We start from the raw sequence: 25,447 nt of genomic DNA on the forward strand, positions 1-25,447 counted from the left end.
AGCTTGCAGACTCCAACTATCAGCCGGGCCCTTCCAATCGTGCCTCTGGCAAGCCCCGCAGAGATGTAGGTACCTGCCAGGGAAGGGAGGAGGAGAAAAATCAGGCAAGATGGTGGAAAAGCTGGCAGACTTCACCTCTCAGCTGGGCCCTTCCAATCCTGCCTCTGGCAAACCCGGCAGAGAAGTAAGTACCTGCCAGGGAAGGGAGGAGGAGAAAAATCAGGCAAGCAGGTGGAAAAGCTTGCAGACTCCACCCCTCATCCGGCCAGTCCCCCAGCTGGGTCCTTCCAATCCTGACTCTGGCAATTCCCGCAGTGTTGTAAGTACCTGCCAGGGAAGGGAGGAGGAGAACAATCAGGCAGATATGCTTGGAGACTACACCGCTCAGCTGGGCCCTCCCAATCCTGTATCTGGCAAGCCCCGCAGAGATATAAGTACCTGCCAGGGTAGGGAGGAGTAGAACAATCAGGCAAACTGATGGACAAGCTTGCAGACTCCACCCCTCAGCCTGGACCTTCCAATCCTGACTCTGGCAAACCCTGCAGAGGTGTAAGTACCTGCCAGGGAATGGAGGAGGAGAATGATCAGGCAAGTAGGTGGACAAGCTTGCAGACTCCACACCTCAGCTGGGCCCTTCCAATCCTGCCTCTGGCAAGCCCCGCAGAGATGTAAGTACCTGCCAGGGAAGGGAGGAGGAGAAAAATCAGGCAAGATGGTGGAAAAGCTTGCAGACTTCACCTCTCAGCTGGGCCCTTCCAATCCTGCCTCTGGCAAACCCGGCAGAGAAGTAAGTACCTGCCAGGGAAGGGAGGAGGAGAAAAATCAGGCAAGCAGGTGGAAAAGCTTGCAGACTCCACCCCTCATCCGGCCAGTCCCCCAGCTGGGTCCTTCCAATCCTGACTCTGGCAATTCCCGCAGTGTTGTAAGTACCTGCCAGGGAAGGGAGGAGGAGAACAATCAGGCAGATATGCTTGGAGACTACACCCCTCAGCTGGGCCCATCCAATCCTGTGTCTGGCAAGCCCCGCAGAGATATAAGTACCTGCCAGGGTAGGGAGGAGTAGAACAATCAGGCAAGCTGATGGACATGCTTGCAGACTCCACCCCTCAGCCTGGACCTTCCAATCCTGACTCTGGCAAACCCTGCAGAGATGTAAGTACCTGCCAGGGAATGGAGGAGGAGAATGATCAGGCAAGCAGGTGGACAAGCTTGCAGACTCCACACCTCAGCTGGGCCCTTCCAATCCTGCCTCTGGCAAGCCCTGCAGAGATGTAAGTACCTGCCAGGGAAGGGAGGAGGTGAATGATCAGGCAAGCAGGTCGGCAAGCTTGCAGACTCCAACTATCAGCCGGGCCCTTCCAATTCTGCCTCTGGAAAGCCCCGCAGATATGTAAGTACATGCCAGGGAATGGAGGGGGAGAACTATCAGGAAAGCAGGTGGACAAGCTTGCAGACTCCAACTCTCATCTGGGCCCTTCCAATACTGCCTATGGCAGGACCTGCAGATATGTAAGTACCTGCCAGGGAAGGGAGAAAGAGAACGATCAGGAAAGCAGGTGGACAAGCTTGAAGACTCCAACCCTCAGACGGTCCCTTCCAATCCTGCCTCCTGCAAGCCTCACAGAGATGTAAGAACCTGACAGGGAAGGGAGGAGGAGAACGATCTGGCAAGCAGGTGGGCACTCTTGCAGACTCCAACCATTAGCCGGGCCCTTCCAATCCTGCCTCTGGCAAGCCCTGCAGAGATGTAAGTACCTGCCAGGGAAGGGAGGAGGAGAAAAATCAGGCAAGCAGGTGGGAAAAGCTTGCAGACTGCACACCTCAGTCGTCTAGTCCCCCAGCTGGGCCCATCCAATACTGCCTATGGCAGGACCCGCAGAGATTAAAGTACCTGCCAGGGAAGGGAGGAGGAGAAAAATCCGGCAAGCAGGTGGAAAAGCTTGCAGACTCCACCCCTCATCCGGCCAGTCCCCCAGCTGGGCCCTTCCAATCCTGACTCTGGCAATTCCTGCAGTGTTGTAAGTACCTGCCAGGGAAGGGAGGAGGAGAACAATCAGGCAGATATGCTTCGAGACTACACCCCTCAGCTGGGCCCTTCCAATCCTGTGTCTGGCAAGCCCCGCAGAGATATAAGTACCTGCCAGGGTAGGGAGGAGTAGAACAATCAGGCAAGCTGATGGACAAGCTTGCAGACTCCACCCCTCAACCGGGACCTTCCAATCCTGACTCTGGCAAACCCTGCAGAGGTGTAAGTACCTGCCAGGGAATGGAGGAGGAGAATGATCAGGCAAGCAGGTGGACAAGCTTGCAGACTCCACACCTCAGCTGGGCCCTTCCAATCCTGCCTCTGGCAAGCCCCACAGAGATGAATGTACCTGCCAGGGAAGGGAGGAGGAGAAAAATCAGGCAAGATGGTGGAAAAGCTTGCAGACTTCACCTCTCAGCTGGGCCCTTCCAATCCTGCCTCTGGCAAACCCGGCAGAGATGTAAGTACCTGCCAGGGAAGGGAGGAGGAGAATAATCAGGCAAGCAGGTGGAAAAGCTTGCAGACTCCACCCCTCATCCGGCCAGTCCCCCAGCTGGGTCCTTCCAATCCTGACTCTGGCAATTCCCGCAGTGTTGTAAGTACCTGCCAGGGAAGGGAGGAGGAGAACAATCAGGCAGATATGCTTGGAGACTACACCCCTCAGCTGGGCCCTCCCAATCCTGTATCTGGCAAGCCCCGCAGAGATATAAGTACCTGCCAGGGTAGGGAGGAGTAGAACAATCAGGCAAGCTGATGGACAAGCTTGCAGACTCCACCCCTCAGCCTGGACCTTCCAATCCTGACTCTGGCAAACCCTGCAGAGGTGTAAGTACCTGCCAGGGAATGGAGGAGGAGAATGATCAGGCAAGCAGGTGGACAAGCTTGCAGACTCCACACCTCAGCTGGGCCCTTCCAATCCTGCCTCTGGCAAGCCCTGCAGTGATGTAAGTACCTGCCAGGGAAGGGAGGAGGTGAATGATCAGGCAAGCAGGTCGGGAAGCTTGCAGACTCCAACTATCAGCCGGGCCCTTCCAATTCTGCCTCTGGAAAGCCCCGCAGATATGTAAGTACATGCCAGGGAATGGAGGGGGAGAACTATCAGGAAAGCAGGTGGACAATCTTGCAGACTCCAACTCTCAGCTGGGCCCTTCCAATACTGCCTCTGGCAGGACCTGCAGATATGTAAGTACCTGCCAGGGAAGGGAGAAAGAGAACGATCAGGAAAGCAGGTGGACAAGCTTGCAGACTCCAACCCTCAGACGGTCCCTTCCAATCCTGCCTCCTGCAAGCCTCGCAGAGATGTAAGAACCTGACAGGGAAGGGAGGAGGAGAACGATCTGGCAAGCAGGTGGGCACTCTTGCAGAATCCAACCATTAGCCGGGCCCTTCCAATCCTGCCTCTGGCAAGCCCTGCAGAGATGTAAGTACCTGCCAGGGAAGGGAGGAGGAGAAAAATAAGGCAAGCAGGTGGGAAAAGCTTGCAGACTGCACCCCACAGTCGTCTAGTCCCACAGCTGGGCCCATCCAATACTGCCTATGGCAGGACCCGCAGAGATGAAAGTACCTGCCAGGGAAGGGAGGAGGAGAAAAATCCGGCAAGCAGGTCGGCAAGCTTGCAGACTCCACCCCTCATCCGGCCAGTCCCCCAGCTGGGTCCTTCCAATCCTGACTCTGGCAATTCCCGCAGTGTTGTAAGTACCTGCCAGGGAAGGGAGGAGGAGAACAATCAGGCAGATATGCTTGGAGACTACACCCCTCAGCTGGGCCCTTCCAATCCTGTGTCTGGCAAGCCCCGCAGAGATATAAGTACCTGCCAGGGTAGGGAGGAGTAGAACAATCAGGAAAGCTGATGGACAAGCTTGCAGACTCCACCCCTCAGCCGGGACCTTCCAATCCTGACTCTGGCAAACCCTGCAGAGATGTAAGTACCTGCCAGGGAATGGAGGAGGAGAATGATCAGGCAAGCAGGTGGACAAGCTTGCAGACTCCACACCTCAGCTGGGCCCTTCCAATCCTGCCTCTGGCAAGCCCCGCTGAGATGAAAGTACCTGCCAGGGAAGGGAGGAGGAGAAAAATCAGGCAAGATGGTGGAAAAGCTTGCAGACTTCACCTCTCAGCTGGGCCCTTCCAATCCTGCCTCTGGCAAACCCGGCAGAGAAGTAAGTACCTGCCAGGGAAGGGAGGAAGAGAAAAATCAGGCAAGCAGGTGGAAAAGCTTGCAGACTCCACCCCTCATCCGGCTAGTCCTCCAGCTGGGCCCTTCCAATACTGCCTCTGGCAAGACCCGCAGAGATGTAAGTACCTGCCTGGGAAGGGAGGAGGAGAAAAATCAGGCAAGCAGGTGGAAAAGCTTGCAGACACCACCCCTCATCCGGCTAGTCCCCCAGCTGGACCCTTCCAATACTGCCTCTGGCAAGACGCGCAGAGATGTAAGTACCTGCCAGGGAAGGGAGGAGGAGAAAAATCAGGCAAGCAGGTGGAAAAGCTAGCAGACACCACCCCTCAGCTGGGCCCTTCCAATCCTGCCTCTGGCAAGCCCTGTACAGATGTAAGTACCTGCCAGGGAAGGGAGGAGGTGAATGATCAGGCAAGCAGGTCGGCAAGCTTGCAGACTCCAACTATCAGCTGGGCCATTCCAATCCTGCCTCTGGCAAGCCCGGCATATTTGTAAGTACCTGCAAGGGAAGAGAGGAATTGAACAATCAGGCAAGCAGGTGGACAAGCTTGCAGACTCCAACTCTCACCTGGGCCCTTCCAATCCTGCCTCTGGCAAGCCCCGCATAGTTGTAAGTACCTTCCAGGGAAGGGAGGAGGAGAAAAATCAGGCAAGCAGGTGGAAAAGCTTGCAGACTGCACCCCTCAGACGTCTAGTCCCCCAGCTGGGCCCTTCCGATACTGCCTATGGCAGGACCCGCAGAGATGAAAGTACCTGCCAGGGAAGGGAGGAGGCGAAAAATAAGGCAAGCAGGTGGAAAAGCTTGCAGACTCCACCCCTCAGCTGGGCCCTTCCAATCCTGTCTCTGGCAAGCCCAGCATATTTGAAAGTACCTGCCAGGGAAGGGAGGAAGAGAACGATCAGGAAAGCAGGTGGACAAGCTTGCAGACTCCAACTCTCAGCTGGGCCCTTCCAATACTGCCTCTGGCAGGACCCGCAGAGATGTAAGTACCTGCCAGGGAAGGGAGGAGGAGAAAAATCAGGCAAGCAGGTAGAAAAACTTGCAGGCTCCACCCCTCAGCTGGGCCCTTCCAATCCTGCCTCTGGCAAGCCCGGCATAGTTGTAAGTACCTGCCAGGGTAGGGAGGAGAAGAACAATCAGGCAAGCTGGTGGACAAGCTTGCAGACTCCACCCCTCAGCTGGGACCTTCCGATCTTGACTCTGGCAAACCCTGCTGAGGTGTAAGTACCTGCGAGGGAAGGGAGGAGGAGAAAAATCAGGCAAGCAGGTGAAAAAGCTTGCAGACTCCAACTCTCAGCTGGGCCCTTCCAATTCTGCCTCAAGCAAGCCCCGCATAGTTGTAAGTACCTGCCAGAGAACGGAGGAGGAGAAAAATCAGGCAAGCAGGTGGAAAAGCTTGCAGACTCCACCCCTCAGCTGGTCCCTTCCAATCCTGCCTCTGGCAAGCCCGGCATAGTTGTAAGTACCTGCCAGGGTAGGGAGGAGAAGAACAATCAGGCAAGCTGGTGGACAAGCTTGCAGACTCCACCCCTCAGCTGGGACCTTCCGATCCTGACTCTGGCAAACCCTGCTGAGGTGTAAGTACCTGCCAGGGAAGGGAGGAGGAGAACGATCAGGCAAGCAGGTGGACAAGCTTGCAGACTCCAACTATAAGCCGGGCCCTTCCAATCCTGCCTCTGGAAAGAACCGCAGATATGTAAGTACCTGCCAGGGAATAGAGGGGGAGAACTATCAGGAAAGCAGGTGGACAAGCTTGCAGACTTAACTTCTCAGCTGGGCCCTTCCAATCCTGCCTCTGGCAAACCCGGCAGAGAAGTAAGTACCTGCCAGAGAAGGGAAGAGGAGAAAAATCAGGCAAGCAGGTGGAAAAGCTTGCAGACTCCACCCCTCATCCGGCCAGTCCCCCAGCTGGGCCCTTCCAATCCTGACTCTGGCAATTCCCGCAGTGTTGTAAGTACCTGCCAGGGAAGGGAGGAGGAGAACAATCAGGCAGATAAGCTTGGAGAGTACACCCCTCAGCTTGGCCCTTCCAATCCTGTGTCTGGCAAGCCCCGCAGAGATATAACTACCTGCCAGGGTAGGGAGGAGTAGAACAATCAGGCAAGCTGATGGACAAGCTTGCAGACTCCACCCCTCAGCCGGGACCTTCCAATCCTGACTCTGGAAAACCCTGCAGAGGTGTAAATACCTGCCAGGGAAGGGAGGAGGAGAATGATCAGGCAAGCAGGTGGACAAGCTTGCAGACTCCACACCTCAGCTGGGCCCTTCCAATCCTGCCTCTGGCAAGCCCTGCAGAGGTGTAAGTACCTGCCTGGGAAGGGAGGAGGTGAATGATCAGGCAAGCAGGTCGGCAAGCTTGCAGACTCCAACTATCAGCCTTGCCCTTCCAATCCTGCCTCTGGAAAGACCCGCAGAAATGTAAGTACCTGCCAGGGAATAGAGGGGGAGAACTATCAGGAAAGCAGGTGGACAAGCCTGCAGACTTCACCCCTCAGCCGGGCCCTTCCAATCCTGCCTCTGGCAAGCCCCGCAGAGATGTAAGTACCTGCCAGGGAAGGGAGGAGGAGAAAAATGAGGCAAGATGGTGGAAAAGCTTGCAGACTTAACCTCTCAGCTGGGCCCTTCCAATCCTGCCTCTGGCAAACCCGGCAGAGAAGTAAGTACCTGCCAGGGAAGGGAGGAGGAGAAAAATCAGGCAAGCAGGTGGAAAAGCTTGCAGACTCCACCCCTCATCCGACTAGTCCTCCAGCTGGGCCCTTCCAATACTGCCTCTGGCAAACCCGGCAGAGAAGTAAGTACCTGCCTGGGAAGGGAGGAGGAGAAAAATCAGGCAAGCAGGTGGAAAAGCTTGCAGACTCCACCCCTCAGCTGGGCCCTTCCAAACCTGCCTCTGGCAAGCCCGGCATAGTTGTAAGTACCTGCCAGGGTAGGGAGGAGAAGAACAATCAGGCAAGCTGGTGGACAAGCTTGCAGACTCCAACTATCAGCCGGAACCTTCCAATGCTGCCTCTGGAACGCCCTGCAGAGATGCAAGTACCTGCCAGGGAAGGGAGGAGGAGAACGATCAGGAAAGCAGGTGGACAAGCTTGCAGACTCCACCCCTCAGCCGGGCCCTTCCAATACTGCCTCTGGCAAGACCCGCAGAGATGTAAGTACCTGCCAGGGAAGGGAGGAGGAGAAAAATCAGGCAAGCAGGTGGAAAAGCTTGCAGACACCACCCCTTAGCTGGGCCCTTCCAATCCTGCCTCTGGCAAACCTCGCATAGTTGTAAGTACCTGCCAGGGAAGGGAGGAGGAGAAAAATCAGGCAAGCAGGTGGAAAAGCTAGCAGACTGTACCCCTCAGTCGTCTAGTCCCCAACTGGGCCCTTCCGATACTGCCTATGGCAGGACCCGCAGAGATGTAAGTACCTGCCAGGGAAGGGGGAGGAGAAAAATCAGGCAAGCAGGTGGAAAAACTTGCAGACTCGGCACCTCAGCCGGACAGTCCCACAGCTGGGCTCTTCCAATACTGACTCTGGCAATTCCCGCAGGGTTGTAAGTACCTGCCAGGAAAGGGAGGAGAAGAACAATCAGGCAGATCAGGTTGGAGACTACAACCCTCAGCTGGGCCCTTCCAATCCTGTCACTGGCAAGACCCGCAGAGATATAAGTACCTGCCAGGGAAGGGAGGAGGAGAACGATCAGGCAAGCAGGTGGACAAGCTGGCAGACTCCACCCCTCAGCAGGGCCCTTCCAATCCTGCATCTGGCAAGCCCCGCAGAGATTTAAGTACCTGCCAGGGAAGGGAGGATGAGAAAAATCAGGCAAGATGGTGGATAAGCTTGCAGATTTCACCCCTCAGATGGGCCCTTCCAATCCTGCCTCTGGCAAACCGGGCAGAGATGTAAGTACCTGCCAGGGAAGGGAGGAGGAGAAAAATCAGACAAGCAGGTGGAAAAGCTTGCAGACTCCACTGCTCAGCTGGGCCCTTCCAATCCTGCCTCTGGCAAGCCCGGCATAGTTGTAAGTACCTGCCAGGGTAGGGAGGAGAAAAACAATCAGGAAAGCTGGTGGACAAGCTTGCAGACTCCACCCCACAGCTGGGACCTTCCAATCCTGAATCTGGCAAACCCTGCAGAGATGTAAGTACCTGCAAGGGAAGGGAGGAGGAGAACGATCAGGCAAGCAGGTGGACAAGCATGCAGATTCCACCCCTAAGCCGGGCCCTTCCAGTCCTGCATCTGGCAAGCCCCGCAGAGATGTAAGTCCCTGCCAGGGATGGGAGGAGGAGAAAAATCAGGCAAGCAGCTGGAAAAGCTTGCAGGCTCCACCCCTCAGCAGGGCCCTTCCATTCCTGCCTCTGGCAAGCCCGGCATATTTGTAAGTACCTGCCAGGGAAGAGAGGAGTTGAACAATCAGGCAAGCATGTGGACAAGCTTGCAAACTCCAACTCTCAGCTGGTCCCTTCCAATCCTGCCTCTGGCAAGCCCCGCATAGTTGTAAGTACCTGCCAGGGAAGGGAGGAGGAGAAAAATCAGGCAAGGAGGTGGACAAGCTTGCAGACTCCACCCCACAGCCGGGCCCTTCCAATCCTGCCACTGGCAAGCCCCGCAGAGATGTAAGTACCTGCCAGGGAAGGGAGGAGGAAAAAATCAGGCAAGATGGTGGAAAAGCTTGCAGACTTCACCACTCAGCTGGGCCCTTCCAATCCTGCCTCTGGCAAACCCGGCAGAGATGTAAGTACCTGCCAGGGAAGGGAGGTGGTGAAAAATCAGGCAAGCAGATGGAAAAGCTTGCAGACTCTACCCCTCATCCGGATAGTCCCCCAGCTGGGCCTTTCCAATACTGCCTCTGGCAAGACCCGCAGATATGTAAGTACCTGCCAGGGAAGGGAGGAGGAGAAAAATCAGGCCAGCAGGTGGAAATGCTTGCAGACCCCACCCCTCAGCTGGGCCCTTCCAATCCTGCCTCTGGCAAGCCCGGCATAGTTGTAAGTACCTGCCAGGGAAGGGAGGAGTAGAACGATCAGGAAAGCAGGTGGAAAAGCTTGCAGACTCCACACCTCAGCTGGGCCCTTCCAATTCTGCCTCTGGCAAGCCCTGCAGAGATGTAAGTACCTGCCAGGCAAGGGAAGAGGAGAATGATCAAGCAAACAGGTGGGCAAGCTTGCAGACTCCGACCATCAGCCGGGAGTTTCCAATGCTGCCTCTGGAAAGCCCCGCAGAGATGCAAGTACCTGCCAGGGAAGGGAGGAGGAGAAAAATCAGGCAAGCAGGTGGAAAAGCTTGCAGACTCCACCCCTCAGCTGGGCCCTTCTAATCCTGCCTCTGGCAAGCCCGGCATATTTGTAAGTACCTGCCGGGGAAGAGAGGAGTTGAACAATCAGGCAAGCAGGTGGACAAGCTTGCAGACTCCAACTCTCAGCTGGGCCCTTCCAATCCTGCCTCTGGCATGCCCCACATAGTTGTAAGTACCTGCCAGGGAAGGGAGGAGGAGAAAAATCAGGCAAGCAGGTAGAAAAGCTTGCAGACTGCACCCCTCAGTCGTCTAGTCCCCCAGCTGGGACCTTCCGATACTGCCTATGGCAGGACCCGCAGAGATGAAAGTACCTGCCAGGGAAGGGAGGAGGAGAAAGATCAGGAAAGCAAGTGAAAAAACTTGCAGACTCGACACCTCAGCCGGCCAGTCCCGCAGCTGGGCCCATCCATTCCTGACTCTGGCAATTCCCGCAGGGTTGTAAGTACCAGCCAGGGATGGGAGGAGGAGAACAATCAGGCAGATAAGCTTGGAGACAACACCCCTCAGCTGGGCCCTTCCAATCCTGTGTCTGGCAAGCCCCGTAGAGATATAAGTACCTGACAGCGTAGGGAGGAGTAGAACAATCAGGCAATCTGATGGACAAGCTTGCAGACTCCACCCCTCAGCCGGGACTTTCCAATCCTGACTCTGGCAAACCCTGCAGAGGTGTAAGTACCTGCCAGGGAAGGGAGGAGGAGAATGATCAGGCAAGCAGGTGGACAAGCTTGCAGACTCCACACCTCAGCTGGGCCCTTCCAATCCTGCCCCTGGCAAGCCCTGCAGAGATGTAAGTACCTGCCAGGGAAGGGAGGTGGTGAATGATCAGGCAAGCAGGTCGGCAAGCTTGCAGACTCCATCTATCAGCCGGGCCCTTCCAATCCTGCTTCTGGTAAGACCCGCAGATATGTAAGTACTTGCCAGGGAATAGAGGGGGAGAACTATCAGGAAAGCAGGTGGACAAGCTTGCAGACTCCACCCCTCAGCCGGGCCCTTCCAATCCTTCCTCTGGCAAGCACCGCAGAGATGTAAGTACATGCCAGGGAAGGGAGGAGGAGAAAAATCAGGCAAGCAGGTGGAAAAGCTTGCAGACTCCACCCCTCATCCAGCTAGTCCCCCAGCTGGGCACTTCCAATCCCGGCTCTGGCAAGACCCGCAGAGATGTAAGTACCTGCCAGGGAAAAGAGGGGGAGAACTATCCGGAAAGCAGGTGGACAAGCTTGATGACTCCACCCCTCAGCCGGGCCCTTCCAATCCTTTCTCTGGCATGCCCCGCAGAGATGTAAGTACCTGCCAGGGAAGGGAGGAGTTGAACAATCAGGCAAGCTGATGGACAAGCTTGCAGACTCCACCCCTCAGCCGGGCCCTTCCAATCCTGCCACTGGCAAGCCCCGCAGAGATGTAAGTACCTGCCAGGGAAGGGAGGAGGAGAAAAATCAGGCAAGCAGCTGGAAAAGCTTGCAGACTCCACCCCTCAGCTGGGCCCTTCCAATCCTGCCTCTGGCAAGCCCGGCATATTTGTAAGTAACTGCCAGGGAAGAGAGGAGTTGAACAAACAGGCAAGCAGGTGGACAAGCTTGCAGACTCCACACCTCAGCTGGGCCCTTCCAATCCTGCCTCTGGCAAGCCCCACATAGTTGTAAGTACCTGCCAGGGAAGGAAGAAGGAGAAAAATCAGGCAAGCAGGTGGAAAAACTTGCAGACTCGACACCTCAGCCGGCCAGTCCCCCAGCGGGGCCCTTCCAATACTGAATCTGGCAATTCCCGCAGGGTTGTAAGTACCTGCCAGGAAAGGGAGGAGAAGAACAATCAGGCAGATCGGGTTGGAGTCTACAACCCTCAGCTGGGCCCTTCCAATCCTGTCTCTGGCAAGACCCGCAGAGATATAAGTACCTGCCAGGGAAGGGAGGAGAAGAACGATCAGGCAAGCAGGTGGACAAGCTTGCAGACTCCATCCCTCAGCCGGGCACTTCCAATCCTGCCACTGGCAAGCCCCGCAGTGATGTAAGTACCTGCCAGGGAAGGGAGGAGGAGAAAAAGCAGGCAAGCAGCTGGATAAGCTTGCAGACTCCACCCCTCAGCTGGGCCCTTCCAATCCTGCCTCTGGCAAGCCCGGCATAGTTGTAAGTACCTGCCAGGGAAGGGAAGAGGAGAACGATCAGGAAAGCAGGTGGACAAGCTTGCAGACTCCAACTGTCAGCTGGGCCCTTCCAATACTGCCTCTGGTAGGACCTGCAGAGATGTAAGTACCTGCCAGGGAAGGGAGGAGGAGAAAAATCAGGCAAGCAGGTGGAAAAGCTTGCAGACTGCACCCCTCAGTCGTCTAGTCCCCCAGCTGGGCCGTTCCGATACTGCCTATGGCAGGACCCACAGAGATGAAAGTACCTGCCAGGGAAGGGAGGAGGAGAAAAATCAGGCATGCAGGTGGAAAAACTTGCAGACTCGACAACTCAGCCGGCCAGTCCGCCAGGTGGGCCCTTCCAATCCTGACTCTGGCAATTCCCGCAGGGTTGTAAGTACCTGCCAGGAAAGGGAGGAGGAGAACAATCAGGCAGATAAGGTTGGAGACGACACCCCTCAGCTTGGCCCTTCCAATCCTGTCTCTGGCAAGCCCCGCAGAGATATTAGTTCCTGCCAGGGTAGGGAGGAGTAGAACAATCAGGCAAGCTGATGGACAAGCTTGCAGACTCCAACACTCAGCCGGGACCTTCCAATCCTGCCTCTGGCAAGCCCTGCATAGTAGTAAGTACCTGCCAGGGAAGGAAGGAGGAGAAAAATCAGGCAAGCAGGAGGAAAAACTTGCAGACTCGACACCTCAGCCCGCCAGTCCCCCAGCTAGGCCCTTCCAATTCTGCCTCTGGCAAGCCCTGCAGAGATGTAAGTACCTGCCAGGCAAGGGAAGAGGAGAATGATCAAGCAAACAGGTGGGCAAGCTTGCAGACTCCAACCATCAGCCGGGAGTTTCCAATGCTGCCTCTGGAAAGCCCCGCAGAGATGCAAGTACCTGCCAGGGAAGGGAGGAGGAGAACGATCAGGAAAGCAGGTGGACAAGCTTGCAGACTCCACCCCTCAGCCGGGCCCTTCCAATCCTGCCTCTGGCAAGCCCCGCAGAGATGTAAGTAGCAGCCAGGGAAGGGAGGAGGAGAAAAATCAGGCAAGCAGGTGGAAAAGCTTGCAGACTCCACCCCTCAGCTGGGCCCTTCTAATCCTGCCTCTGGCAAGCCCGGCATATTTGTAAGTACCTGCCGGGGAAGAGAGGAGTTGAACAATCAGGCAAGCAGGTGGACAAGCTTGCAGACTCCAACTCTCAGCTGGGCCCTTCCAATCCTGCCTCTGGCATGCCCCACATAGTTGTAAGTACCTGCCAGGGAAGGGAGGAGGAGAAAAATCAGGCAAGCAGGTAGAAAAGCTTGCAGACTGCACCCCTCAGTCGTCTAGTCCCCCAGCTGGGACCTTCCGATACTGCCTATGGCAGGACCCGCAGAGATGAAAGTACCTGCCAGGGAAGGGAGGAGGAGAAAGATCAGGAAAGCAAGTGGAAAAACTTGCAGACTCGACACCTCAGCCGGCCAGTCCCGCAGCTGGGCCCATCCATTCCTGACTCTGGCAATTCCCTCAGGGTTGTAAGTACCAGCCAGGGAAGGGAGGAGGAGAACAATCAAGCAGATAAGCTTGGAGACTACACCCCTCAGCTGGGCCCTTCCAATCCTGTGTCTGGCAAGCCCCGTAGAGATATAAGTACCTGACAGCGTAGGGAGGAGTAGAACAATCAGGCAATCTGATGGACAAGCTTGCAGACTCCACCCCTCAGCCGGGACCTTCCAATCCTGACTCTGGCAAACCCTGCAGAGGTGTAAGTACCTGCCAGGGAAGGGAGGAGGAGAATGATCAGGCAAGCAGGTGGACAAGCTTGCAGACTCCACACCTCAGCTGGGCCCTTCCAATCCTGCCTCTGGCAAGCCCTACAGAGATGTAAGTACCTGCCAGGGAAGGGAGGTGGTGAATGATCAGGCAAGCAGGTCGGCAAGCTTGCAGACTCCATCTATCAGCCGGGCCCTTCCAATCCTGCCTCTGGAAAGACCCGCAGATATGTAAGTACCTGCCAGGGAATAGAGGGGGAGAACTATCAGGAAAGCAGGTGGACAAGCTTGCAGAATCCACCCCTCAGCCGGGCCCTTCCAATCCTTCCTCTGGCAAGCCCCGCAGAGATGTAAGTACATGCCAGGGAAGGGAGGAGGAGAAAAATCAGGCAAGCAGGTGGAAAAGCTTGCAGACTCCACCCCTCATCCGGCAAGTCCCCCAGCTGGGCACTTCCAATCCCGGCTCTGGCAAGACCCGCAGAGATGTAAGTACCTGCCAGGGAAAAGAGGGGGAGAACTATCCGGAAAGCAGGTGGACAAGCTTGAAGACTCCACCCCTCAGCCGGGCCCTTCCAATCCTTTCTCTGGCATGCCCCGCAGAGATGTAAGTACCTGCCAGGGAAGGGAGGAGTTGAACAATCAGGCAAGCTGATGGACAAGCTTGCAGACTCCACCCCTCAGCTGGGCCCTTCCAATCCTGCCACTGGCAAGCCCTGCAGAGATGTAAGTACCTGCCAGGGAAGGGAGGAGGAGAAAAATCAGGCAAGCAGCTGGAAAAGCTTGCAGACTCCACCCCTCAGCTGGGCCCTTCCAATCCTGCCTCTGGCAAGCCCGGCATATTTGTAAGTAACTGCCAGGGAAGAGAGGAGTTGAACAAACAGGCAAGCAGTTGGACAAGCTTGCAGACTCCACACCTCAGCTGGGCCCTTCCAATCCTGCCTCTGGCAAGCCCCACATAGTTGTAAGTACCTGCCAGGGAAGGAAGAAGGAGAAAAATCAGGCAAGCAGGTGGAAAAACCTGCAGACTCGACACCTCAGCCGGCCAGTCCCCCAGCTGGGCCCTTCCAATACTGACTCTGGCAATTCCCGCAGGGTTGTAAGTACCTGCCAGGAAAGGGAGGAGAAGAACAATCAGGCAGATCGGGTTGGAGACTACAACCCTCAGCTGGGCCCTTCCAATCCTGTCTCTGGCAAGACCCGCAGAGATATAAGTACCTGCCAGGGAAGGGAGGAGAAGAACGATCAGGCAAGCAGGTGGACAAGCTTGCAGACTCCACCCCTCAGCCGGGCCCTTCCAATCCTACCACTGGCAAGCCCCGCAGAGATGTAAGTACCTGCCAGGGAAGGGAGGAGGAGAAAAAGCAGGCAAGCAGCTGGAAAAGCTTGCAGACTGCACCCCTCAGTCGTCTAGTCCCCCAGCTGGGCCCTTCCGATACTGCCTATGGCAGGACCCACAGAGATGAAAGTACCTGCCAGGGAAGGGAGGAGGAGAAAAATCAGGCATGCAGGTGGAAAAACTTGCAGACTCGACAACTCAGCCGGCCAGTCCGCCAGGTGGGCCCTTCCAATCCTGACTCTGGCAATTCCCGCAGGGTTGTAAGTACCTGCCAGGAAAGGGAGGAGGAGAACAATCAGGCAGATAAGGTTGGAGACTACACCCCTCAGCTTGGCCCTTCCAATCCTGTCTCTGGCAAGCCCCGCAGAGATATTAGTTCCTGCCAGGGTAGGGAGGAGTAGAACAATCAGGCAAGCTGATGGACAAGCTTGCAGACTCCACCCCTCAGCTGGGCCCTTCTAATCCTGACTCTGGCAAGCCCTGCATAGTTGTAAGTACCTGCCAGGGAAGGGAGGAGTAGAACGATCAGGAAAGCAGGTGGAAAAGCTTGCAGACTCCACACCTCAGCTGGGCCCTTCCAATCCTGCCTCTGGCAAGCCCTGCATAGTAGTAAGTACCTGCCAGGGAAGGAAGGAGGATAAAAATCAGGCAAGCAGGAGGAAAAACTTGCAGACTCGACACCTCAGCCGGCCAGTCCCCCAGCTAGGCCCTTCCAATTCTGCCTCTGGCAAGCCCTGCAGAGATGTAAGTACCTGCCAGGCAAGGGAAGAGGAGAATGATCAAGCAAACAGGTGGGCAAGCTTGCAGACTCCAACCATCAGCCGGGAGTTTCCAATGCTGCCTCTGGGAAGCCCCGCAGAGATGCAAGTACCTGCCAGGGAAGGGAGGAGGAGAATGATCAGGCAAGCAGGTGGGAAAGATTGCAGACTCCAACACTCAGCCGGGCCCTTCCAATCCTGCCTCTGGCAAACCCGGCAGAGATGTAAGTACCTGCCAGGGAAGGGAGGTGGTGAAAAATCAGGCAAGCAGATGGAAAAGCTTGCAGACTCCACCCCTCAGTTGGGCCCTTCCAATCCTGCCTCTGGCAAGCCCGGCATCGTTGTAAGTACCTGCCAGGGAAGGGAGCTTGCAGACTCCAACTCTCAGCTGGGCCCTTCCAATCCTGCCTCTGGCAAGCCCCGCATAATTGTTAAGTACCTGCCAGGGAAGGGAGGAGGAGAAAAATCAGGCAAGCAGGTGGAAAAGCTTGCAGACTGCAACCCTCAGTCGTTTAGTCCCCCAGCTGGGCCCTTCCGATGCTGCCTATGGCAGGACCCGCAGAGATGAATGTACCTGCCACCGAAGGGAGGAGGAGAAAATTCAGGCAAGCAGGTGGAAAAACTTGCAGACTCGACACCTCAGCCGGCCAGTCCCCCAGCTGGGCCCTTCCAATCCTGACTCTGGCAATTCCCGCAGGGTTGTAAGTACCTGCCAGGAAAGGGAGGAGGAGAACAATCAGGCAGATAAGGTTGGAGACTACAACCCTCAGCTGGGCCCTTCCAATCCTGTCTCTGGCAAGACCCGCACAGATATATGTACCTGCCAGGGAAGGGAGGATGAGAACGATCAGGCAAGCAGCTGGAAAAGCTTGCAGACTCCACCCCTCAGCTGGGCCCTTCCAATCCTGCCTCTGACAAGCCCGGCATAGTTGTAAGTACCTGCCAGGGTAGGGAGGAGAAGAACAATCAGGCAAGCTGGTGGACAAGCTTGAAGACTCCACCCCTCAGCTGGGACCTTCCAATCCTGACTCTGGCAAACCCTGCAGAGGTATAAGTACCTGCCAGGGTAGGGAGGAGTAGAACAATCAGGCAAGCTGGTGGACAAGCTTGCAGACACCACCCCTCAGCTGGGACCTTCCAATCCTGACTCTGGCAAACCCTGCAGAGGTATAAGTACCTGCCAGGGAAGGGAGGAGGAGAACGATCAGGCAAGCAGGTGGACAAGCTTGCAGACTCCACCCCTCAGCCGGGCCCTTCCAATCCTGCATCTGGCAAGCCCCGCAGAGATGTAAGTACCTGCCAGGGAAGGGAGGAGGAGAAAAATTAGGCAAGCAGCTGGAAAAGCTTGCAGACTGCACCCCTCTGTCGTCTAGTCCCCCAGCTGGGCCCTTCCGATACTGCCTATGGCAGGACCCGCAGAGGTGAAAGTACCTGTCAGGGAAGGGAGGAGGAGAAAAATCAGGCAAGCAGGTGGAAAAACTTGCAGACTCGACACCTCAGCCGGCCAGTCCCCCAGCTGGGCCCTTCCAATCCTGACTCTGGAAATTCCCGCAGGGTTGTAAGTACCTGCCAGGAAAGGGAGGAGGAGAACTATCAGGCAGATAATGTTGGAGACTACACCCCTCAGCTTGCCCCTTCCAATCCTGTCTCTGGCAAGCCCCGCAGAGATATTAGTTCCTGCCAAGGTAGGGAGGAGTAGAACAATCAGGCAAGCTGATGGACAAGCTTGCAGACTCCAACCCTCAGCCGGGAACTTCCAATCCTGACTCTGGCAAACCCTGCAGAGGTGTAAGTACCTGCCAGGGAAGGGAGGAGGAGAAAAATCAGGCAAGCAGTTGGAAAAGCTTGCAGACTCCACTCCTCAGCTGGGCCATTCCAATCCTGCCTCTGGCAAGCCCGGCATAGTTGTAAGTACCTGCCAGGGTAGGGAGGAGAAGAACAATCAGGAAAGCTGGTGGACAAGCTTGCAGACTCCACCCCACAGCTGGGACTTTCCAATCCTGACTCTGGCAAACCCTGCAGAGGTGTAAGTACCTGCCAGGGAAGGGAGGAGGAGAACGATCAGGCAAGAAGGTGGACAAGCTTGCAGACTCCACACCTCAGCTGGGCCCTTCCAATCCTGCCTCTGTAAAGCCCCGCAGATATGTAAGTACCTGCCAGGGAAAGGAGGGGGAGAACTATCAGGAAAGCAGGTGGACAAGCTTGCAGTCTCCACCCCACAGCCGGACCCTTCCAATCCTGCCACTGGCAAGCCCAGCAGAGATGTAAGTACCAGCCATGGAAGCGAGGAGGAGAAAAATCAGGCAAGATGGTGGAAAAGCTTGCAGACTTCACCCCTCAGCTGGGCCCTTCCAATCCTGCCTCTGGCAAACCTGGCAGACATGTAAGTACCTGCCAGGGAAGGGAGGTGGAGAAAAATCAGGCAAGCAGGTGGAAAAGCTTGCAGACTCCACCCCTCATCCGGCTAGTCCCCCAGCTGGGCCTTTCCAATCCTGCCTCTGGCAAGACCCGCAGAGATATAAGTACCTGCCAGGGAAGGGAGGAGGAGAAAAATCAGGCAAGCAGCTGGAAAAGCTTGCAGACTCCACCCCTCAGCTGGGCCCTTCCAATCCTGCCTCTGACAAGCCCGGCATAGTTGTAAATACCTGCCAGGGTAGGGAGGAGAAGAACAATCAGGCAAGCTGGTGGACAAGCTTGCAGTCTCCACCCCTCAGCTGGGACCTTCCATTCCTGACTCAGGCAAACCCTGCAGAGGTGTAAGTACCTGCCAGGGAAGGGAGGAGGAGAACGATCAGGCATGCAGGTGGACAAGCTTGCAGACTCCACCCCTCAGCCGGGCCCTTCCAATCCTGCATCTGGCAAGCCCCGCAGAGATGTAAGTACCTGCCAGGGAAGGGAGGAGGAGAATAATTAGGCAAGCAGCTGGAAAAGCTTGCAGACTCCACCCCTCAGCTGGTCCCTTCCAATCCTGCCTCTGGCAAGCCCGGCATATTTGTAAGTACCTGCCAGGGAAGAGAGGAGTTGAACAATCAGGCAAGCAGGTGGACAAGCTTGCAGACTCCAACTATCAGCTGGGCCCTTCCAATCCTGCCTCTGGCAAGCCCCGCATAGTTGTAAGTACCTGCCAGGGAAGGGAGGAGGAGAAAAATCAGGCAAGCAGGTGGAAAATCTTGCAGACTGCACCCCTCTGTCGTCTAGTCTCCCAGCTGGGCCCTTCCGATACTGCCTATGGCAGGACCCGCAGAGATGAAAGCACCTGCCAGGGAAGGGAGGAGGAGAAAAATCAGGCAAGCAGGTGGAAAAACTTGCAGACTCAACACCTCAGCCGGCCAGCCCCCAGCTGGGCCCTTCCAATCCTGACTCTGGAAATTCCCGCATGGTTGTAAGTACCTGCCAGGAAAGGGAGGAGGAGAACAATCAGGCAGATAAAGTTGGAGACTACACCCCTCAGCTTGGCCCTTCCAATCCTGTCTCTGGCAAGCCCCGCAGAGATATTAGTTCCTGCCAGGGTAGGGAGGAGTAGAACAATCAGGCAAGCTGATGGACAAGCTTGCAGACTCCAACCCTCAGCCGGGACCTTCCAATCCTGTCTCTGGCAAACCCTGCAGAGGTGTAAGTACCTGCCAGGGAAGGAAGGAGGAGAACGATCAGGCAAGCAGGTGGACAAGCTTGCAGACTCCACCCCTCAGCCGGGCCCTTCCAATCCTGCCACTGGCAAGCCCCGCAGAGATGTAAGTACCTGCCAGGGAAGGGAGGAGAAAAATCAGGCAAGCAGCTGGAAAAGCTTGCAGACTCCACCCCTCAGCTGGGCCCTTCCAATCCTGCCTCTGGCAAGCCCGGCATATTTGTAAGTAACTGCCAGGGAAGAGAGGAGTTGAACAAACAGGCAAGCAGGTGGACAAGCTTGCAGACTCCACACCTCAGCTGGGCCCTTCCAATCCTGCCTCTGGCAAGCCCCGCATAGTTGTAAGTACCTGCCAGGGAAGGAAGAAGGAGAAAAATCAGGCAAGCAGGTGGAAAAACTTGCAGACTCGACACCTCAGCAGGCCAGTCCCCCAGCTCGGCCCTTCCAATACTGACTCTGGCAATTCCCGCAGGGTTGTAAGAACCTGCCAGGAAAGGGAGGAGAAGAACAATCAGGCCGATCAGGTTGGAGACTTCAACCCTCAGCTGGGCCCTTCCAATCCTGTCTCTGGCAAGACCCGCAGAGATATAAGTACCTGCCAGGAAAGGGAGGAGGAGAACGATCAGGCAAGAAGGTGGACAAGCTGGCAGACTCCACCCCTCAGCCGGGCCCTTCCAATCCTGCATCTGGCAAGCCCCGCAGAGATGTAAGTACCTGCCAGGGAAGGGAGGAGGAGAAAAATCAGGCAAGCAGCTGGAAAAGCTTGCAGACTCCACCCCTCAGCTGGGCCCTTCCAATCCTGCCTCTGGCAAGCCCGGCATAGTTGTAAGTACTTGCAAGGGAAGGGAAGAGGAGAACGATCAGGAAAGCAGGTGGACAAGCTTGCAGAATCCAACTGTCAGCTGGGCCCTTCCAATACTGCCTCTGGTAGGACCTGCAGAGATGTAAGTACCTGCCAGGGAAGGGAGGAGGAGAAAAATCAGGCAAGCAGTTGGAAAAGCTTGCAGACTCCACTCCTCAGCTGGGCCATTCCAATCCTGCCTCTGACAAGCCCGGCATAGTTGTAAATACCTGCCAGGGTAGGGAGGAGAAGAACAATCAGGCAAGCTGGTGGACAAGCTTGCAGACTCCACCCCTCAGCTGGGACCTTCCAATCCTGACTCAGGCAAACCCTGCAGAGGTGTAAGTACCTGCCAGGGAAGGGAGGAGGAGAACAATCAGGCAAGCAGGTGGACAAGCTTGCAGACTCCACCCCTCAGCCGGGCCCTTCCAATCCTGCATCTGGCAAGCCCCGCAGAGATGTAAGTACCTGCCAGGGAAGGGAGGAGGAGAATAATCAGGCAAGCAGCTGGAAAAGCTTGCAGACTCCACCCCTCAGCTGGTCCCTTCCAATCCTGCCTCTGGCAAGCCCGGCATATTTGTAAGTACCTGCCAGGGAAGAGAGGAGTTGAACAATCAGGCAAGCAGGTGGACAAGCTTGCAGACTCCAACTCTCAGCTGGGCCCTTCCAATCCTGCCTCTGGCAAACCCCGCAGAGTTGTAAGTACCTGCCAGGGAAGGGAGGAGGAGAAAAATCAGGCAAGCAGGTGGAAAAGCTTGCAGACTCCACCCCTCATCCGGCAAGTCTCCCAGCTGGGCCCTTCCAATGCTGCCTCTGGCAAGACGCGCAGAGATGTAAGTACCTGCCAGGGAAGGGAGGAGGAGAAAAATCAGGCAAGCAGGTGGAAAAGCTTGCAAACACCACCCCTCAGCTGGGCCCTTCCAATCCTGACTCTGGCAAACCCTGCAGAGGTGTAAGTACCTGCCAGGGAAGGGAGGAGGAGAACGATCAGGCAAGCAGGTGGACAAGCTTGCAGACTCCACCCCTCAGCTGGGACCTTCCAATCCTGCCTCTGGCAAGCCCTGCATATTTGTAAGTACCTGCCAGGGAAGAGAGGAAGTGAACAATCAGGCAAGCATGTGGACAAGCTTTCAGACTCCACCCCTCAGCCGGGCACTTCCAATCCTGCATCTGGCAAGCCCCGCAGAGATGTAAGTACCTGCCAGGGAAGGGAGGAGAAGAAAAATCAGGCAAGCAGCTGGAAAAGCTTGCAGACTCCACCCCTCAGCCGGGCCCTTCCAATCCTGCATCTGGCAAGCCCCGCAGAGATGTAAGTACCTGCCAGGGAAGGGAGGAGAAGAAAAATCAGGCAAGCAGGTGGACAAGCTTGCAGACTCCAACTCTCAGCTGGGCCCTTCCAATCCTGCTTCTGGCAAGCCCCGCATAGTTGTAAGTACCTGCCAGGGAAGGGAGGAGGAGATAAATCAGGCAAGCAGGTGGAAAAGCTTGCATATTCCACCCCTCAGCTGGGCCCTACCAATCCTGCCTCTGGTAAGCCTGTCATAGTTGTAAGTACCTGCCAGGGTAGGGAGGAAAAGATCAATCAGGCAAGCTGGTGGACAAGCTTGCAGTCTCCACCCCTCAGCTGGCACATTCCAATCCTGCATCTGGCAAGCCCCGCAGAGATGTAAGTACCTGCCAGGGAAGGGAGGAGGAGAAAAATCAGGCAAGCATGTGGAAAAGCTTGCAGACTCCACCCCTCAGCTGGGCCCTTTCAGACCTGCCTCTGGCAAGCCCGGCATAGTTGTAACTACCTGCCAGTGAAGGGAGGAGGAGAAAAATCAGAAAAGCATGTAAAAAGGCTTGCAGACTCCACCTCTCAGCTGGGCCCTTCCAATCCTGCCTGTGGCAAGCCCCGCAGAGATGTAAGTACCTGCCAGGGAAGGGAGGAGGAGAAAAATCAGGCAAGCAACTGGAAAAGCTTGCAGACTCCACCGCTCACCTGGGCATTTCCAATCCTGCCTCTGGCAAGCCCGGCATATTTGTAAGTACCTGCCAGGGAAGAGAGGAGTTGAACAATCAGGCAAGCAGGTTGACAAGCTTGCAGACTCCAACTCTCAGCTGGGCCCTTCCAATCCTGCCTCTGGCAAGCCTGGCATAGTTGTAAGTACCTGCCAGGGAAGGGAGGAGGAGAAAAATCAGGCAAGATGGTGGATAAGCTTGCAGACTTCACCACTCAGCTGGGCAGTTCCAATACTGCCTCTTGCAAACCTGGCATAGTTGTAAGCACCTGCCAGGGAAGGGAGGAGGAGAACAATAAGGGAAGCAGGTGGATAAGCTTGCATACTGCACCCCTCAGTCGTCTAGTCCCCCAGCTGGGCCCTTCCAATACTGCCTATGGCAGGACCTGCAGAGATGAAAGTACCTGCCAGGGAAGGGAGGTGAAGAAAAATCAGGCAAGCAGGTGGAAAAACTTGCAGACTCAACACTTCAGCCGGCCAGTCCCCCAGCAGGGCCCTTCCAATCCTGACTCTGGCAATTCCCGCAGTGTTGTAAGTACCTGCCAGGGAAGGGAGGTGGAGAAAAATCAGGCAAGCAGGTGGAAAAGCTTGCAGACTGCACCCCTCTGTCATCTAGTCCCCAAGCTGGGACCTTCCGATACTGCCTATGGCAGGACCTGCAGAGATGAAAGTACCTGCCAGGGAAGGGAGGAGGAAAAATATCAGGCAAGCAGGTGGAAAAACTTGCAGACTCGACACCTCAGCCAGCCAGTCCCCCAGCTGGGCCCTTCCGATACCGCCTATGGCAATTCCCGCAGGGTTGTAAGTACCTGCCAGGGAAGGGAGGAGGTGAACCATCAGGCAGATAAGCTTGGAGACTACACTCCTCAGCTGGGCCCTTCCAATCCTGCCTCTGGCAAGCTCCGCAGAGATATAAGTACCTGCCAGGGTAGGGAGGAGTAGATCAATCAGGCAAGCTGATGGACAAGCTTGCAGACTCCACCCCTAAGCCGGGACCTTCCAATCCTGACTCTGGCAAACCCTACAGAGGTGTAAGTACCTGCCAGGGAAGGGAGGAGGAGAATGATCAGGCAAGCAGGTGGACAAGCTTGCAGACTCCACACCTCAGCCGGGCCCTTCCAATCCTGCCTCTGGCAAGACCTGCAGAGGTGTAAGTAACTGCCAGGGAAGGGAGGAGGAGAACGATCAGGCAAGCAGGAGGACAAGCTTGCAGACTCCACCCCTCAGCCGGGCCCTTCCAATCCTGCATCTAGCAAGCCCCGCAGAGATGTAAGTACCTGCCAGGGAAGGGAGGAGGAGAAAAATCAGGCAAGCAGCTGGAAAAGCTTGCAGACTCCACCCCTCAGCTGGGCCCTTCCAATCCTGCCTCTGGCAAGCCCGGCATATTTGTAAGTACCTGCCAGGGAAGAGAGGAGTTGAACAATCAGGCAAGCAGGTGGACAAGCTTGCAGACTCCAACTCTCAGCTGGGCCCTTCCAATCCTGCCTCTGGCAAGCCTCGCCTAGTTGTAACTACCTGCCAGGGAAGGGAGGAAGAGAAATATCAGGCAAGCAGGTGGAAAAGCTTGCAGACTGCACCCCTCAGTCGTCTAGTCCCCCAGCTGGGCCCTTCCGACACTGCCTATGGCAGGACCCGCAGAGATGAAAGTACCTGCCAGGGAAGGGAGGAGGAGAAAAATCAGGCAAGCTGGTGGAAAAACTTGTAGACTCGACACCTCAGCCGGCCATTCCCCCAGCTGGGCCCTTCCAATCCTGACTCTGGCAATTCCCGCAGGGTTGTAAGTACCTGCCAGGGAAGGGAGGAGGAGAAAAATCAGGCAAGCAGGTGGAAAAGCTTGCAGACTGCACCCCTCTGTCATCTAGTCCCCAAGCTGGGCCCTTTCGATACTGCCTATTGCAGGACCCGTAGAGATGAAAGTACCTGACAGGGAAGGGAGGAGGAAAAATATCAGGCAAGCAGGTGGAAAAACTTGCAGACTCGACACCTCAGCCGGCCAGTCCTCCAGCTGGGCCCTTCCGATACCGCCTATGGCAGGACCCGCAGAGATGAAAGTACCTTCCAGGGAAGGGAGAAGGGGAAAAATCAGGCAAGCGGTGGAAAAACTTGCAGACTCAATACCTAAGCCGGCTAGTCCCCCAGCTGGGCCCTTCCGATACTGCCTATGGCAGGACCCGCAGAGATGAAAGTACCTGCCAGGGAAGGGAGGAGGAGAAAAATCAGGCAAGCAGGTGGAAAAACTTGCAGACTCGACACCTCAGCCGGCCAGTCCCCCAGCTGGTCCCTTCCAATCCTGACTCTGGCTATTCCCGCAGGGTTGTAAGTACCTGCCAGGGAAGGGAGGAGGTGAACAATCAGGCAGATAAGCTTGGAGACTACACCCCTCAGCTGGGCACTTCCAATCCTGCCTCTGGCAAGCTCCGCAGAGATATAAGTACCTGCCAGGGTAGGGAGGAGTAGAACAATCAGGCAAGCTGATGGACAAGCTTGCAGACTCCACCCCTAAGCCGGGACCTTCCAATCCTGACTCTGGCAAACCCTACAGAGGTGTATGTACCTGCCAGGGAAGGGAGGAGGAGAATGATCAGGCAAGCAGGTGGACAAGCTTGCAGACTCCACACCTCAGCCGGGCCCTTCCAATCCTGCCTCTGGCAAGACCTGCAGAGATGTAAGTACCTGCCAGGGAAGGGAGGAGGTGAATGATCAGGCAAGCAGGTCGGCAATCTTGCAAACTCCAACTATCAGCCGGGCCCTTCCAATCCTGCCTCTGGAAAGACCCGCAGATATGTAAGTACCTGCCAGGGAATAGAGGGGGAGAACTATCAGGAAAGCAGTTGGACAAGCTTGCAGACTATACCCCTCAGCCGGGCCCTTCCAATCCTGCCTCTGGCAAGCCCCGCAGAGATGTAAGTACCTGCCAGGGAAGGGAGGAGGAGAAAAATCAGGCAAGATGGTGGATAAGCTTGCAGACTTCACCACTCAGCTGGGCAGTTCCAATACTGCCTCTTGCAAACCTGGCATAGTTGTAAGCACCTGCCAGGGAAGGGAGGAGGAGAACAATAAGGGAAGCAGGTGGATAAGCTTGCAGACTCCACCCCTCAGCCGGCTAGTCCCCCAGCTGGGCCCTTCCAATACTGCCTCTGGCAGGACCCGCAGAGATGTAAGTACCTGCCAGGCAAAGGAGGAGGAGAAAAATCAGGCAAGCAGGTGGAAAAGCTTGCAGACACCACCTCTCAGCTGGGACCTTCCAATCCTGACTCTGGCAAACCCTGCAGAGGTGTAAGTACCTTCCAGGGAAGGGAGGAGGAGAAAAATCAGGCAAGCAGCTGGAAAAGCTTGCAGACTCCACCCCTCAGCTGGGCCCTTCCAATCCTGCCTCTGGCAAGCCCGGCATATTTGTAAGTACCTGCCAGGGAAGAGAGGAGTTTAACAATCAGGCAAGCAGGTGGACAAGCTTGCAGACTCCAACTCTCCCCTTCCAATCCTGCCTGTGGCAAGCCCCGCATAGTACCTGCCAGGGAAAGGAGGAGGAGAAAAATCAGGCAAGCAGGT

This window comes from Tiliqua scincoides, chromosome 3 (assembly GCF_035046505.1).
Source record: "Tiliqua scincoides isolate rTilSci1 chromosome 3, rTilSci1.hap2, whole genome shotgun sequence".
Lineage (NCBI taxonomy): Eukaryota > Metazoa > Chordata > Lepidosauria > Squamata > Scincidae > Tiliqua > Tiliqua scincoides.